This window comes from Bison bison, unplaced genomic scaffold, assembly GCF_000754665.1.
Source record: "Bison bison bison isolate TAMUID 2011002044 unplaced genomic scaffold, Bison_UMD1.0 scf7180017864037, whole genome shotgun sequence".
In the NCBI taxonomy this organism is placed as follows: Eukaryota; Metazoa; Chordata; class Mammalia; order Artiodactyla; family Bovidae; genus Bison; species Bison bison.
Window position 1 is genome coordinate 2,426,099 of NW_011494609.1, and position 15,924 is coordinate 2,442,022.

The 15,924-nt window shown below is 50.5% G+C and overlaps 1 long non-coding RNA gene across 1 annotated transcript in view; it reads left to right on the forward strand.

The window, feature by feature from the left end:
- The first annotated feature begins 14,940 nt into the window (after positions 1–14,940).
- Positions 14,941–15,924, forward strand: part of LOC104984890 — a 4,022-nt gene continuing 3,038 nt past the window's right edge. Inside the window, exons 1-2 of the long non-coding RNA XR_824808.1 lie at positions 14,941–15,171; positions 15,500–15,643. This is a non-coding gene — a long non-coding RNA (uncharacterized LOC104984890). The remainder of the gene's footprint in view (positions 15,172–15,499; positions 15,644–15,924) is intronic.

Below are 15,924 nucleotides of genomic sequence, written 5' to 3' on the forward strand. Positions count from 1 at the left end.
GGACACCGGGGCGGGGGATGGGGGGGGCGCTGGAGGACGAAGGAGGGGGAAAGGGGTGCCGGGACCTTCTCGGTGGCTCCCGGGTAGCTACAGGGAGGCGCGACCCGAGTGCCCCGCGGTGGAGGATGAGTCCCCGAGGCCGTGCGGGGCCCCCGCTTCTCCCCAGTTCGCAGGGAGAGCCGAAAGTGTGGCGGGGAGGCCAGAGGGGGAAGAAAAGCGCCTCCCCCCAGTGCCCCCCATCTCAGGAAACGGCGCGAATGAGGCTCGGAAGTGACCCTTCTTCCCTTTCTCTCCTCGAAACGCGAGAGCCAAAGATTAGCGCCTGCCCTGGAGGGGTCGGAGGCCGCGGAGATGCGCGGATCGCACGGAAAGAGGGGCCTGGTGGGGGGAGCCGAACCTACCGCTGAGGCCTTGCCCTGGGCGGCGGAGAGAACGGGGTTCACCGGTAGCCGCTCTCGAAGCCCGATCCAGAGCAGCAGGAATTTCAGGGAAGCGCAGCTGGAGCGGGTGCTGCGGGGGGCGACGGGCACCGAGGGAGGCGCATCGGACGAGCGTTGCTGGGGCCGAGGTGATGCGGGCAGGAGGCAGGCCGGAATAGGGAGGCGCCCTTGGAGACGCGGCCGGCCGCGGGGCGTAGGACTCCTGCGCGCTTTCCCTCAGGGCCAGCCTGGACCTCCTCTCGTATCCTCCCATCCCAACCCCCTGCCTGCAACCCCGGGGGTCCTCCTAAGTACCCTGGTCGCGAAGGTCGCACACACCCCCATCCTTTCCAGAAGCCTGAACCTTCTGGACGCGGTGTGGACGCAGGCACTAGGAGGACTCTTCCTGGCGCGCGGGGTCAGAGGGCAGCCGCAGTGGACGCAGGGCAACGGATCCTGGGGTCCCTCGGCCACGTGCTGAGGCTGTGGGCTTGGGGCTGTAAGATGCCCCCCGATCCAGAGGTTAGCTCGGGAGGGGAGACTCCGGAGCCGCGGGGCCAGGCTCTAGGATCTCCATCCTTGGTGGCTTCTCTTCCCTGGCCTGGGAGCAGCCTACTCAGCGCGACCACTGCCGTACAGTGACCTGGAACTTGCCTCCCTCCCCGGGGTCTGGAGGGCAGGCCCTTCGGCCACCTAGTCGGCTGCAGGCGCCCCTGACTTTTTCCAGGGACCCCTTTGAAGGTCAGAAGTTCCATGGCGTTGGAGACGCCGTAGCTCCCTCGGTGGGCGGGACAGGGTGCGCAGACCGCGTCTTGGCCCCCGCCTGCTCCAGCGTCCCGCGGAACCCACAGCCGTGGTCTTACTCGAAACCATCGAGCCAATGGAGTTTCGGAGTTGGTGGCCTGCTACCAAACAAGTGCCCGGCGCACGAAGGAACTAGCCCTTTTCTTTGGGGTCTCGGATCCAGGAGCGCTTTCCTGTTTCCAGCCGTGAGCGCAGAGGGTAGGGCCGTCGCGCGAGCGGCGCGGTTAGGCAGTGCCCAAACTCCCGGCCGCTTCTGGGCCGGGAATCCCGCATCCGGTTGCGCGGACAGCGGTGGTCCCCCGCTTTCTGGGAGAAGGGGCTCCAGGAGGGGACGAACTGACCGCTGGGCCCCGCCGCCCTAGCACAGGCCGCGCCCCGAGTGCGCTCAGGCACCTTACTGGCTTCGGGGGGGATTTAAGGCTTCCCATCACCCCCACGATTTCCGATCCTCAATTATGGACCCGGGAGAATTCCTTCTGAGCTTGAAAGGGATTACCCGGATCGCAGAAACATGGATAAGTGGAAGTGGGAGAAGTTCGACAAGGTAACAGGAACAGAAACGTTCCTGAAACCAAAGTTCCCGGATTTTACGGGAAACGGTCCTGGAGATGTCAATACCCGGTCTGCACAGTGGGCGCTGGTGAGACAGGTTCGCATCGTGTGGTGTGAGATGTAGCATAGCGGGGCGATTGAAGATTTGCACACGGGGGATTGTGGGGTCCTGTCTGGGACCACAGTCTGCCCTAGCAAACGTCCAAGCGGGCACTGTATCACCCCCACCCGCAATATATTCATTCAAAACGCACACGCACACACCGCGCGGTGACGGGCCTGGACTCTCACACAGCAGCCCCGAAATAACTTAAAGTACTTCGGCGCAGACCTCGGGGTTTCCCCAGCGGGGAAGCCTAGAGCTGTCTGCGTGGGATGGCGAAGGAGGGACCCCTGAGCCTAGCCGAGGTGGTCCCAGGGCACTCCCCACCGAAGGGAAAAACCTGGGGCCCAGGAGACACTTGGGACGGCACCCACAGGATAGAAGCTCTCTGTAAATTGGGAAAAGCACTAACCCCGCGCTAACTGCAATGTCAGCCGGCGACCGCCGGCGGGGACACCCAGTACATATTCCTTGCTCCACGGCTCCTGGGGGGCAGGGAGTCCCTCCTCGTCTGTTTTCAGAGCCGAGCGCGTCGCTCAGAGCACAGAGACGGGCTCGCAGGGGCAACGAAAGACCCCACTGTCGCGGGCATCACCCAGAAACAGTCCTCCTGGCCCGGAAGGAGTGGGCAGAGTCTGGAATGCGTGGAGGCTGGGGGCCCGGAAGAGGGCAGGTGGGACACCTCGAGTCCAAGAAACTTCTGCCGCGCTTGCCGGGGGCCTGCTTGTGGGGCGCCACCAGTCCCCGCCTGTCCTGCTTCCAGAGCTTAGGCGCACTCCGAGGCGCACGAGCACGCCTCTGCACGCCGCCCCCCCCCTCCCCCGCCCCCAACACCTCTTAGAAATTTTCCATTAGGAAACTGATCTGGAAGAAATTGAGGCCCGGAGAAGAAGGGGGAGGGGCCCCGCCGACCCACATCTGCTTGGATTGTCCGCTTCAGATGCTCCGCAGCTGTTTCTCCTCCAGGCCGCGCCCGGCCCCTACCTGCGGCCCATCCCCCGCGGAAACCGACTTTCGCGTGAGATCAAGGCGGAAACGCGCAGACGTTCCAACAGGGATGGGCTGCTGCGGGGGCAGAAGGGGATCAAAGACTTTGTCCTTAAGGAGGCGGGGAGGAGAGGACTTCTCGCAGGCCTCGCACTCGATTTGGAGGAGGGAGTTGAAATCTCTGAAGCGGTGTTTAGGGAGAACGCCAACCGCCCGACAAGCTTAGCCAGCAGAAAACCCGGGACGACCGAGGTGTGAACCTCTTCGATTTATAAAGCGTTTGTCTACACAGGCGATTAGCACGATGCTGTTACTCCAGAAAATCCAGCTCGGGTTCGTCCTCACGTATATAACTATTTCATGGCTGCCAGGTGTTTTTGGTCTGAGCTATCCAAAAAACGTACTTCGATTTTTCACTCCTTTCCCTTTGATTTTTCACTTCCTTTCCATTGGAAGACAATGGAGATGTCACCAACTTTTCCTGGGCTCATTGCTCCTCCCAGAAAGGATCGGACAACAATTACAATGTTACCCTGTCGTATAAAAGTAATTCCAGGTATCCAGAGCAATTTCATGATGTTATTCATTCTTCGAGAAGCCCAGACAGTAACTCACTCTGCTCACTCATTCCCAAGTAGTGAAAAGAGAGAAGTTGCCTTTTGTTTTGCTTTTAATACGTTATTTCACTGGTAGCTACCCCGAAGGAGAAAAGTGTTTGCTTTGGAGTTTGTCGGCTTCTTTCTGATTATCTGATTATGTCTCAGTAACTAGGACAGATCCGCCCTCGTGCACGGGGTCCTGGGGTCCCTTGGTGCTTGAGTGTTCGGTCCTCCGCTGGGTGTGTGTCCTAAGTGGCTCTCCTGGGTGGGAGGGGGGAGGGAAGGAGGCACCACCCAGCGGGGGATTAGTCCCATCTCCCAGTCGCCTATCCCCGCCTGCTCAAGGCTGACTCTGCCTCCTGGAAATCCGAAAAGAGCGCTGTCCTTCTTGGACTTGGTTCTTGGATTGCGTGCTAGAGGGGACCACCTATCCAAGGAAAAGAGTAGCTGCTGCCTGCTTCTCTCCCTCCCTCAAGGCGAATGCATTTAGGGATCAAAATCAGTGCCACTAGTAATTACAGTGATTAGCACAGTCCCCAGCGAGGGCCGCGGCGAGCCACTGAAGCCGCGGTCAGGTTTGGAGACACGGCCACACGCTGCTTCTAATTTTACCTGGGGGTGGGGGTGGGATGGTGAGGGGAGCCCTTGCTTCTGCATTCCTTCTCTGCCTCCCAGACCTAGCCTCGATTTCTCCCCTCTCTCTGAGAAGGTGCACGGCGCTTTGGCACCCTCGCGGTGCACACAGACATCCAGTGCCCTGGGGAGAGCGCAAGGGTCCTGTGGGAGCGCCCGGGGCGCTCAGCGACCCGCCAGGAATCCCAGCCGAAGGAGAGGGGCGCTGAATGTCCAGCCCTGGCCTCCTCCCACCCTTCCACGACCCAGCGGCACGAAGCCTGCGAAACACACTCCCAGCGTGCTCTCGCCCCGGCTTAACAGAAACGTCGCCTCAAAATCCTGGTTCGAGGAGAGGCGGCCTATCGACTCCCGGGCAAAACCTCGCTTTTCGCCTCCAGCGAGCCCGCGATCGCGTCTGGAAACCCTTGTGCTGGAGGAGTCTTACCAGTCCAGTGTAAACTGAAATTCCTCAATAGGTATACCAGTTACAGACCGCCTTGAAATCCGAAAACCAATTAGTTCATTAACGACAGCGCTGAAACCTCCTTTCAAAAACATCAGCCAAAACTCTTCCTTAAAACAACCCGAATCTCCCCACCAGAGACAATTTTTGCACATCGAAGAAAGCAGTTTTTTTCCCTAGCGCGTAGTAATAGTAATCGCCAACCTTTAACGTAAGCCTGACTATAATATAAGGCTCTTAAAATACTTTGAGGACACAAAGTCGTTTTATTAATATTTAATTAACAAGGGACTATTTGCACAGCGAAGCGAACATGGAGGGAAACCGGCCTGATCTAAACAAATCTGTAGGAAGAGGTACGCTCGTTCATTCGTGGTTTAGTAAAGTTCCACAAGGACAGCGGGTGGGCGGGCAGGCAGAACCCTCTCTCTCTAGCCTGGCCTGAGCGCGCGCGGCCGCCCCAACCCGGGGCGTGATCGTCTTCCTGCTTCGCGCAAATTTTTATTTTTTTTCTTTCGTTTTAAGGGCTAGCATGGAAGGCGGGTTTCCTGAGTGGTGTGTGTGTCCGGGAATACACTCTTCCATCCCAGGAGGAGAAGGTGGCGACGCCTAAAGCAGAGAGCTATCCCGCGTCTGAGGTTTCGGACGCTAAAGCCGGACTGCAGAAAGGCTGGGGGGTGGGCACCCGGTAGGGGACCGCACCCTGTCTCGCAGGGCACGCAGGAGGAAATCTGGGTTTGGAAGTTGCTGTTCCCCTTCAGAGCCACAGGCCGAACTTCACGCATGCCCGTCACCAGAGGTCATCTGAATTCCGCAGAAGGGACTCGGGACTCCTACTCTAGGTGCGGGCCCGGAAAGAGATCCTTGCGGCTGGACTTTGCGATGGGGTTCCCGCCCTTTGCGGGGTCAGAGCCTTGGGACCGCCCGCGTGGTTAGAAACCCGGCCGTGGGCAGGTTGGCAGAAGGGGGCGCAATGCGCACGGCCGCAGGAGAGGCTGAGTCAACGCGGAGGGTACAGGGCTCTGCGAACAGTGGCAGACCCGCGCGCACGGGGAGGTGGTGTCAGTACACTTGGGCAGGGGGCTGGGGGCGCAAAGCACGAGGAAGCCCTGGAGCAAACCTGCGCGCTGCCCTCACCGCGGGGGCGCAGCCTACAACCGGTCAGGGCCCGCGTTTGCAAGGAGGGAAGCCTGCGCGGAGCTGGAGCGCTTGAGGCTGTGCGCGCTGGGAGGTGTGCGGGACGCTCACAGGCGTGCGTGAGGGATGCGGGCGTTTTCCAGCGCGTGCCCGCCTCTCATCCTCCCCGTACTCGGTCTGACCCTCTCCCCAGAGCCTTTCGTCATGGAAAGGAGGGATCTGGGGTCCGCGTGAGGTCTGGGGAGAGGGTGAGAGCCCGCGCGTGTTGATGGATGGAAGTCTGGTGGAAACAGAGAGGCCAATACTTTCATCTCGGCTTCGCCAAAGATCCCTGAGCCGTCCCCGGTTCGCGCGCTCGTCCGCAGCCCGGATCCGGAGTCGGGTTTTCAGGCTGGCGGTTCCGCCTTCTGGGAGGGAGGTCCGGCGTGGTACCCCGATTGAGGAGGGAGGTGCGACTCCCCTACGCCGTCCCTCGCCCCCTCTTAACTGCCCCAAGACAGAATTCCTTTTAGTTGCCAGAACAAATACCCAGGAGGAGGAGCACGTTTTCGCATAAATGGGGACTTTTTCACATAACACTTTTTCTCAGTTCAAGAGTATTTTCCCTGGCAAAAGTATCGGTTAGCGGATAAACTACAGGGTGAATTCAAACTGCGGTTTGGGACTATTTTTGGCCCCAACTCCAGCACCGTCTTCGTTTTTTTGAGAGCAGAAACAAACAAAAAATCTTGGTTACAGCACCGACGTTCTTTTCGACCAAAGGGTGCAGACAAAGACATTATTTAATCTGACTACGGAATTCTCAGTTTTTATCCCCGAGAAGCTTTTGAACCAGGCGAGCCCTCGGGCACCGGCGGATTTTCAAGTTCAAGGGTACTTTGTTGTCGCTTTCCCTCTGACGGCAGGGGCGATCAGGGTGTGAGTGTGCGCAGTGGCTGCGTGGAGTTGTGCAAATGCTACTCCGCTCCGATCTCGAAGCTAATTACACTTTTCTTCCAGTGGTGTGAGACTTAGTTTCAATCTTGCATTTCATTCTGGAGCGTTCCCATTGATTGCTAAGCCATGAGCTGGCATGGGGGCGGGGGGGGGGGGGGGGCGAGGAGTTTATTGCGAAATCTAACTTTTGAATAAATACAAGCAGGCATGGGGAGAGAAATGCGCGGTGGTGAACGCAGTCGTTGGAGCGTGGTCTGGCGACCTGGCGAGACAACAGGCGTCAGGTTCCACGTCTTTCGGGGGCTCTCACCGCGCGGTCTAGACCAAAAGTGATAACCGAAAACACTTGTTGAACGCCTGAAATATCCGCAGCGAGCACTGCGAAGCTCCTGTGTGAATTTGCTTTACTTCCTGGAGAGTTGAGGACCAGGGAGGGAAAAAGTCCAGCGCCATGACTCCCGGTGCACAAATAATTTTAGTGTTTATTGATGTCTACTTAAAGTAATTGACCAGAAAATACCTCCCTGTCTAACCCACATAAAGAGTGCTCCATTGAAAGCTAATTGACCTATTTACGTTTCAGTTCAGCTTGATGTCTGCATCGTTCTTTTTGCAGAAGCTGTCAACTCTGACAAAGGAAGGAAAGTGGAAGCCAGGGAAGCTGCACCTGCAAAGTGCTGGAATTCCCAGGCCAGCCCCACCCCACTGTCCTTTACCTGTGCTTGGACCTTTCTTACTTAGTCGTTTGAGATCCAGGAGTTACTTGGATTTTCCTAAGTAAAACCCAGAAAGGGAAATTCGTGCTCATTAACATGCACAAACATTTAAATTTCTGAGTGGCCTGGATTGAGTCAAGAGGAAAGGATTCTTCCTGCCATGGCCACAGCACATCCTGTAAAAACTGACGACTTTCAGCAGAGGATAGAAAGGCAATAATTTAGACACACAGAGAAAATCCCTTGCTAGAAAAAAAGAAAAAATGCTCCAAGTAAAAGTTAGGAAATTTATTTTTGTACAAAAATTCTTTGAACCTTGTTTGACAGTAAATATATTTTGTTAGTTATGTGGGTGGATCTGAATTTCTCCGAGACCCTTTGCACTTGTGAATCTGAGATTCATTCTCAGCAAAGATGAGTAATGGATCTTTGAGGAATCTATGCTTTAAAGTTGATGTTCCCTGTTGGTCATGGAAGCAGCTTCACTTTCGATACTTTATGAGGTTGGTTGTCAAGGGAACCTTGGGTAAAATTTCTCAGGAGTGCCTCTGAAAACATTATTCATAATTAAAAAGTGATGCATAGAAATCACCAGAAAAATTATGGCAAGTTATGTTCGAACATGTTTTTTAACCATGTGGAATAAATAAAACCATTAAAGTCTGGTTGGGTAAGACTGCCTCCCTGCCTTCCTTTGACAGTGCCAGGAGGATCTGATAGAGCTTCATGAATGTGAGAGCCACCTGTGGAGTATGAGCCGAAGGGGACCTCCATTTTCTCTAGATATTTCCTGTATTGAAAATACAAAGTATAATTCCGTCCTTTTAAAGACTCCTACAAAGTGTAGTCCACGAGGTGCGTAAAGTAGCACTAAAAGGGGCATCTTTAATACCCATAGGGTTTGGGCTGTTTTTTTTTTTTTCTTAAAGGGGGAATAAAGATGGTGAAAAATCCCATGTGATAGAGTCTGAAAGATTGAATGAACCCATTGGAACATACCCACAGTCAGATGATGTCCCACAGGTTGGTATCTTGGTGGTGAAATTCTCAAGACAGACTCTGTTGCTACCAGACTTGGCTCTGCAGGAAAAAGCAGTTCATTGAGGTCCAAAGGTTTGTAGGGCAGGGCTTGTCGAGGCTGTGTAGTAGCCTACACTGGCTAATGCAGCTTCCGAAGGCATGGGGTTTACAGCCTGACTTACCTTGGGCTCTCGTGGACTGTGACAGTATGTGAGCTGCTAATATTTGATTGGAGAACCAGCATTTACCAGGGCAGTGGACGTATGAAACAATCCAGACAGAAGCCCTCGAGCTCACTAAAGACTGCTCCCACTGAACTACTCACGGAAAGAACAGCTGCAGTCTCTAGGCCATTCGTGCTCACCCACATGCACCAAGGCACACTTTATTAGGTCGTTTTTTACCTCTTCACAGTCAGCTAAACCAGGAGCCTGTGTGATGAGTCACCTGGCGTGTGAAGGTGGCTGCAACAGATAGGTCGGCTGCATATTCCAGGCACTGGCTATTATAAGTAGTCTAGGGCTGGCCTCACTTAGAAGTAGTTTGTACATTACGCTTCAGAAGGACTGTCCTTCTTTGAACTGGGGAGGCCTCCCTCTCTCCTGCTTGCAAACAAGCTGTTACTCATTCAGGAGACATTCCTGGGGGGCCACAGTGTGCCAGGCACCCAGCCACGCATTCACTTGGTAAGAGTCCCTGCTGTGGAGTCAGTCCATTCTGCCTGCCTGTGAGAATCTGGCCTACTAATGTGTATCAAGGACCTTAGAAATGTTCACAGCTTTTAAGCTAGAACTTCTGTTTCTCGTCATTTGTCATATGGAAATGATTTCTAATATTACAATAAGCTTTTTTTGTTGTTAGTTTTTCTTTAAATGAGTTCTTGCACAATGGTTAAGAATGCAAGCTTTCGTGTCACATCTAGTTTGGTTTCTCTCTAAGCCTTGGTTTTGTGATCTGTACAATGGGGATAATAGCTACCTTTAACAGGGTTGTGATTTTTAACTAAAATCAGGTACCATATAATTCAAACCAGTCAACCCTAAAGGAAAAAGAAAGTGAATGCGTAGTCATTCAGTCGTGTCCAGTTCTTTGTGACCCCCTGGACTGTAGCCTGCCAGGCTCCTCTGCCCATGGGATTCTCCAGGCAAGTATACTGGAGTGGGTTGTCATTTCCTTCTCTGGGGGATCTTCCCAGCCCAGGGATTGAACCTACGTCTCCTGCATTACAGGCAGATTCTTTTCCGTCTGAGCCACCGGGGAAGCCCATCTCAACCTTGAATTGGAAGGACTGGAGCTTCAGCTGAAGCTCCAATGCTTTGGCCACCTGATGGGAAAAGCCAACTCATTGGAAAAGACCCTGATGCTGGGAAAGATCGAAGGCAGAAGGAGAAGGGGGTGACAAAATGAGATGGTTGATTAGCATCACCAACTCAATGGACATGAATTTGAGCAACTCTGAGAGATAGTGGAGGACAGAGGAGACCGGTGTGCTGCAGTCCTTGGAGTCACAAAGAACTGGACATGACTTAGTGACTGAACAACAGCAAAACCATATGATTCACCCATGTGAAGTGTACAGTTCAGTGGTTTTTAGTATATATCCTCCTATATGTGCAATCATCCTCACAAATCAGTTTTAGAACACTTTTATCACCTCCAAAAGAAACCCCACTAGCTATTAACTCCCAATCCTCCCACCCCTACCAGTAGCACAAAGCAACCACTAACCTACTTTCTTTCTCTGCATTTCTAGACTCTCACATGAATAGAATCCTATAGCATGTGGTCTTATGTGTCTGGCCTCTTCCAATTAGCATGATCTTTTCACAGTTCATTGACGTTGTAGCATGTATCAGGACTTCATTCTTTTTTATGGTCAAATAATATTCCATTGTATGGATATACCACACTTTCTTTTTTAAAAATATTTTATTTATTTGACTGTACCAGCTCTTATTTTTGGCACTTGGAATCCTCAGTTTGTTGCAGCATGTGGGGTCTGTAGTTGTGGCATACAGAATCTATTAGTTACAGCATTCAAACTCTTAGTTGCAGCACATGGGATCTAGTTCTCTGACTGGGATCAAACTCAGGCCCCCCGCATGGGAGCACGGAGTCTTAGCCACTGGACTGCTCGGGAAGTCCACATTTTCTTTATCTGTTTGTTGATGATCGTGTGTTTTGTTTCCACCTTTTGGCTACGATGAATAATGTCCCTCCAACTTTTATTTTGTTCCTGTAACAATTTTGAAAGTGAAATTCGCTCAGTTGTGTCCAACTGTTTCTGACCCCATGGACTGTAGAGTCCATGGAATTCTCCAGGCCAGAATACTGGAGTGGGTAGTTTTCCCTTCTCTAGGGGATCTTCCCAACCCATGGATCGAACCCAGGCCTCCCGCATTGCAGGTGGATTCTTTACCAACTGAGCCACCAGGAGAGCCCAAGAATACTGGAGTGGGTAGCTTATCCCTTCTCCAGCGGATCTTCTTGACTCAGGAATCGAACCGGGGTCCTCTGCGTTGCAGGTGAATTCTTTACCAACTGAGCTGTGAGGGAAGCGATATTGTGTAAATTTTATAGCAAGGAGAATCTGGCCTGGGTAACTAGTACATTTGAGTCTGGTGTTAAGGATAGGGCAAGATTATAGATTTCATCCTATATTGGTCAGTTAGCTCAGTACACATTCAAACTGTTCCAAGCTGCATTTATAGGTTTCATCTGTACCCTTATGTCCAGCAGACTAGTTTATAATAAGTGGACTTGGTCACTAGAAAGATAAGACTATAAGCTCATCTCTGCTCTTGCCTGGGAAATCCCACGGTCAGGCTACAGTGCGTGGGACTGCAAAAAAATTGGACATGACTGAGTGGCTAAACAACAACAGCTAGTCAGAAAACAGCCCTGTGGTTGGTAGCACTGATTGTGGGGACTTAACAGAGGTCCTGAGATTTGACTTTTGACATATTCCCTTTAGAAATTGTATCTCCTGGGTGTTGGGAATGTTCTGGATCTTGATCTGGGTGATGGTTACATGAGATTCATGTGAAAAATTCATCAAGCTGCATACTTAAAACTTGTATATACTATTTAGTTATATGAAAATTACTCTCCAATTAAAGAAAAAAAGAAATTATAACCAGGCAGAAATTATAATCAGATTACCGTTTTAACTCAGCCATCCCAACTACTTCTGCCTTTCTGGCTGTTTCTAAATGACCACAGAGACGGGCCACACAGCTGGTAAGGGACAGAACTGGAGTTTAATCCAGCTCTTACTCACTCGGTGTGGAGTGTGACTTTCACTGGGAACTCTTCCAGTGCCTAGGATCTGCCTGAACCATGTGGCGGATGAGTACTGGGGCTGGTCTAGGGGCTCAGGCCTCCTGGACCTGGGGTGCATGCTCTGTCCGTCCTGTGCCCCTCTTTACCCCTAGCTCCCAGCATTGTACTGGTCGTGTAGTAGATGGCCAGTAAATATTTGTTGAGTCAGTGTTACCAGAGCAGAGTTATTGCCAAAGGCCAAGCAGACTGCCCACTTGGCAGTTGCTGGAAAAACCAAGGCAGGAAACTCAATTCTTATTTTTTCCCCATGGCAACACCAATGGCTGTTGGTCTGTCACAAGTGCACGGAAAGTTCCCACTGGAGATATCAGAGCTCTCTGGCAGGACCTGTAGGTGTTAATTTTAGCTTTCAATGACTGATGCCCTTGTATAATTTAATGGGTCAGGAGGAGCATGAGCGAAAGCCAAGATTACTCACTCGGAGAGCTTTTCCTTTCCTGTCGAGTACTTGCTGAGTTATTCAGTTTGTAAAGGACTTGCCACTTATTCATTTATTTGGAGAGAGTTTCCGCTCTTCTGAGTCTAGCTTGATAACTATAAATGATTCCTTAAATCTATTAGCAATCTATCCTATCAACCAGATTTTCCCTGAGTTTATGCATTAAACATGAGTTCAACTCACAGCATCAAATGCTAAAAGGCTATAGATATAACTATAAAATAAAATGCTCACATGTCCCTATGTACTCTGAGTTGAAAGATACATAGGTTGAATGTCAATTACTTGAAACAAGGAAGTGAATATCCACAGGGATTTCCATGTCTACCCCATTCTACTACTTGAGTCCTGGTAGGAAATGAGGACTTGCATATTGAGGAGGGAGGCTTGTGCTTCTGGAGAAATAATATCTCAGCTGCCAATCGCAGCTGCCCTGGGGTCACTGGGGATAGGACTCTCTAGCTGAGCACAGATTCATGCATTTGACTTTGTGCATCCTCTACTCCCACACACCAGGCCTCAGGTGCATCAGCTGTTGGAGGAGCTTTCTGAGCTTTTGTCTGGTGGTGGTCCCTGCTGGTCCACAGAACAGCTTCAGCAGACTTTTGGAAAGTCAGTAGAAAATGGTGAAAGAGGATCATAGACTTCGTGAATGCAATGTAATAGAAATAGAAAGGAATCATTAGATGCTGTGAAAGTGTGGGTCTTTAGATTCAACCAGATACCGAAAGAAATCAAACTGCCAATCATGAAGGACAAGAATGATAATAAAGAACGTGGATGAGGTGCTAAAATACAATAGTATAAATAAATCTGAGGTAAGCAAACAGGTTAACAGGGGGAAATCTCTGTGTAAAAGTATTTGACTATACTGTCTATAAAAGAAGGCAGGATAGAATTAGGATATGTCATGTTGTAAACCTCTGATGAAATTATGGATTTCATCAAAGGTCACCTCATCATCAATGGCTAATAGAAGGCATTGTCTTTGGTTTTCATTAGTTTTACTGATTTGCCTAGAAATGCTCTTTTTTTGTTGTAGTTATTTAATCATGCTTGACTGTGTGGTTTGATGTCTCTTGTCATTTTAGAAAATTCTCAGTCTGTCTTCAAATATCACCCCTCTTTATCCCCTCCATCATCTTGCCCCCACTCCAGTTATACCTATGTTAGATCTTACAGTGAGCTCCACATGTTTCGTATGAACGTTTTTGCATTGTTCATGCTTGCGATCTGGTCCAGTGTTCAGACTAAATCTGATTTCCCTTTCTCTCGGGGTATAGACCTGAGGTCTCAGTTGAAAGCTTTTATCAGTCCCGAGCCTCAGAAAGCCTTAAGGCCCCTCCTCTCTTGCAGGCCTGGGATTCTAATTTTTTGCATCTCTAGCAGTATGGCTTGCGTTAGTTTCCTGGCATTGCTGTAACAAATTACCACAAACTTGGTGGCTTAAAAACAATAGAAATTTATTCCCCTGCAGTTCTGGAGATCAGGTATCAAGATGTCATGAGGGCCATGCTCCCTCTGAAAGCTCTCAGGAAGAATCCTTCCATGCCTCTTCCATCTTCTGGTGGCTCCAAGCATTCCTGGATTTGTAGCTGCAACACCCTGATCTCTGGCTCCATTCTCACAGGGTCTCTTCCTGTGTGTCTCTGTGTCCTCCTCTCTTCCTATAAGGAGGCCAGTCATGGAATTTAGGGCCCACTCTGAATCACAATGGCCTTCCCTAGTGGCTCAGGAAGTAAAGAATCTGCCTGCAGTGCCAGAGACTCGGGTTCGATCCCTGGGTCAGGAAGATCCCCTGGAGAAGGGAATGGCAACCTGCTCCAGTATTCTTGCCTGGGGAATCCCATGGACAGATGAGCCTGGTGGTCTATGGTCCATGGGGTCACAAAGAGTCGGACACAACTGAGCGACTAACACTGAATCAGGATAATTTCATCTCAAGATAAACTAACTACTTACGTGTCCAGGTAAGGTTACTCACTGAAGTTCTTGGAATTTGGGAGTACACCGCTTACTGCTCTGATTCTGCTGCTCACATATATCTCTTTTTTCCCCTGTTGATTTGTTTTCCACCTATCATGTTAGAGGCCACGTCATGTTAGAATGCTAGAAAAAAAAACCAAACCTGTAACCTGATGTTAGAGGACAGTGTCAATGATAAGACAAAAATGGAGCATAGAACAAAAACAGAAAGCAAAGCAAACAAACAAAGAAGAGGAAGAGATCTTGGCCAGATCAGAGAATGGGTCTGATTGAAAGTTCTAAGCTGTTTGGAAGCACATGTGGGCAGCTGGGCTTCCATGTGGGGCAGTTGAGAAGCTATTCGGCTTTTTCTCTGGGGGCCCCAGCTATGAGTATCGATAATCATTTCGTGTGTGTATGCATTAGTCGCTCAGTCGTGTTTGACTCTTTGTGACTCCATAGGCTGTAGCCCACCAAGCTCCTCTGTCCATGGGATTCTCCAGGCAAGAACTGGAGTGGGTTGCTATTCCCTCCTCCGGGGGATCTTTCCAACCCAGGGATCGACCCCAGGTCCGCCATATTGTGGGCAGATTCTTTACCAGCTGAGCTACCAGGGAAGCCCAAGAATACTGGAGTGGGTAGCCTAACCCTTCTCCCAGGGATCTTCCTAACTCAGGAATCAAACCGGGGTCTCCTGCATTGCAGCTGGATTCTTTACCAGCTGAGCTACCAGGGAAGGCCCATAATTGTTTTAACTAGGGCCATTTAGTTTCTTATTGGTCAAATCCTCCCATTTCTTGTCTGGGGAAAATGCACCTCATTCCAGTTTTCTGGGAACTTAAGTGGGAGAGACAGCTGTTCAACATATAGATGTTCACTTAATTCTTCTATTTTCCATCCAGGTTTCTGCTCTCACCTTCTGCTCTGCCTGCTTTGCCTGAGTTTGGGGACTCCACAAATGGAAGATTTGGAGACAAAAGTATTTAGAAAAGAAGTCTACTTGAAAAAGATCTGTTAAGAATCTCCACGGGCTAAAAGGATTAGATCATCAAAAAAATATACATGTATCTAAAGGTAAAAAAATTCTCAAAATTACCAAAGTTACTGAGATTACAGTTGGTCTGTGCGTGGCAGAAAAATAGCAAATTTATCACATGATTGTCATATCCACAAAGGTCCTGACAAATCTCCAAGCAGCAGCATTGCAGAAGTCTGGGAGAAAGTTGTTTTTGCTAGGTAGCTAGTCACTTACACGGGGGAGCCTGGTGGGCTGCCATCTATGGGGTCACACAGAGTCAGACACGACTGAAGCGACTTAGCAGCAGCAACAGCAGAAGTAACTTACAGGAAAGGCTCAAGATTTCTTTTATTTCCCCGACCCTGTTTTGTTTGTTTCTCTCAGGTACAATGTGTTTTTTCCTTTCTGACTATGAGATGAGGTGTGTATGATTACCCAAAGTGAGATGCCATTTCACTTCTACAGTTCCACCTGGTGGTCAGGTTTCAAGAATGCAGGTTTCTGGTCCTGAGGCACATATTTAACCATGTGAGTTTGTTTTACTAATTTTTTAAACTCAGTATTTATTCATTTGATGTTTCATTTAGTTCAGTTGCTCAGTTGTGTCCGACTCTTTGTGACCCCATGGACTGCAACACGCCAGGCCTCCCTGTCCATCACCAACTCCCGGAATTTACTCAAACTCATGTCCATTGAGTCAGTGATGCCATCCAACCATCTCATCCTCTGTTGTCCCCTTCTCCTCCCGCCTTCAATCTTTCCCAGCATCAGGGTCTTTTCCAATGAGTCAGTTCTTCGCATCAGGTGGC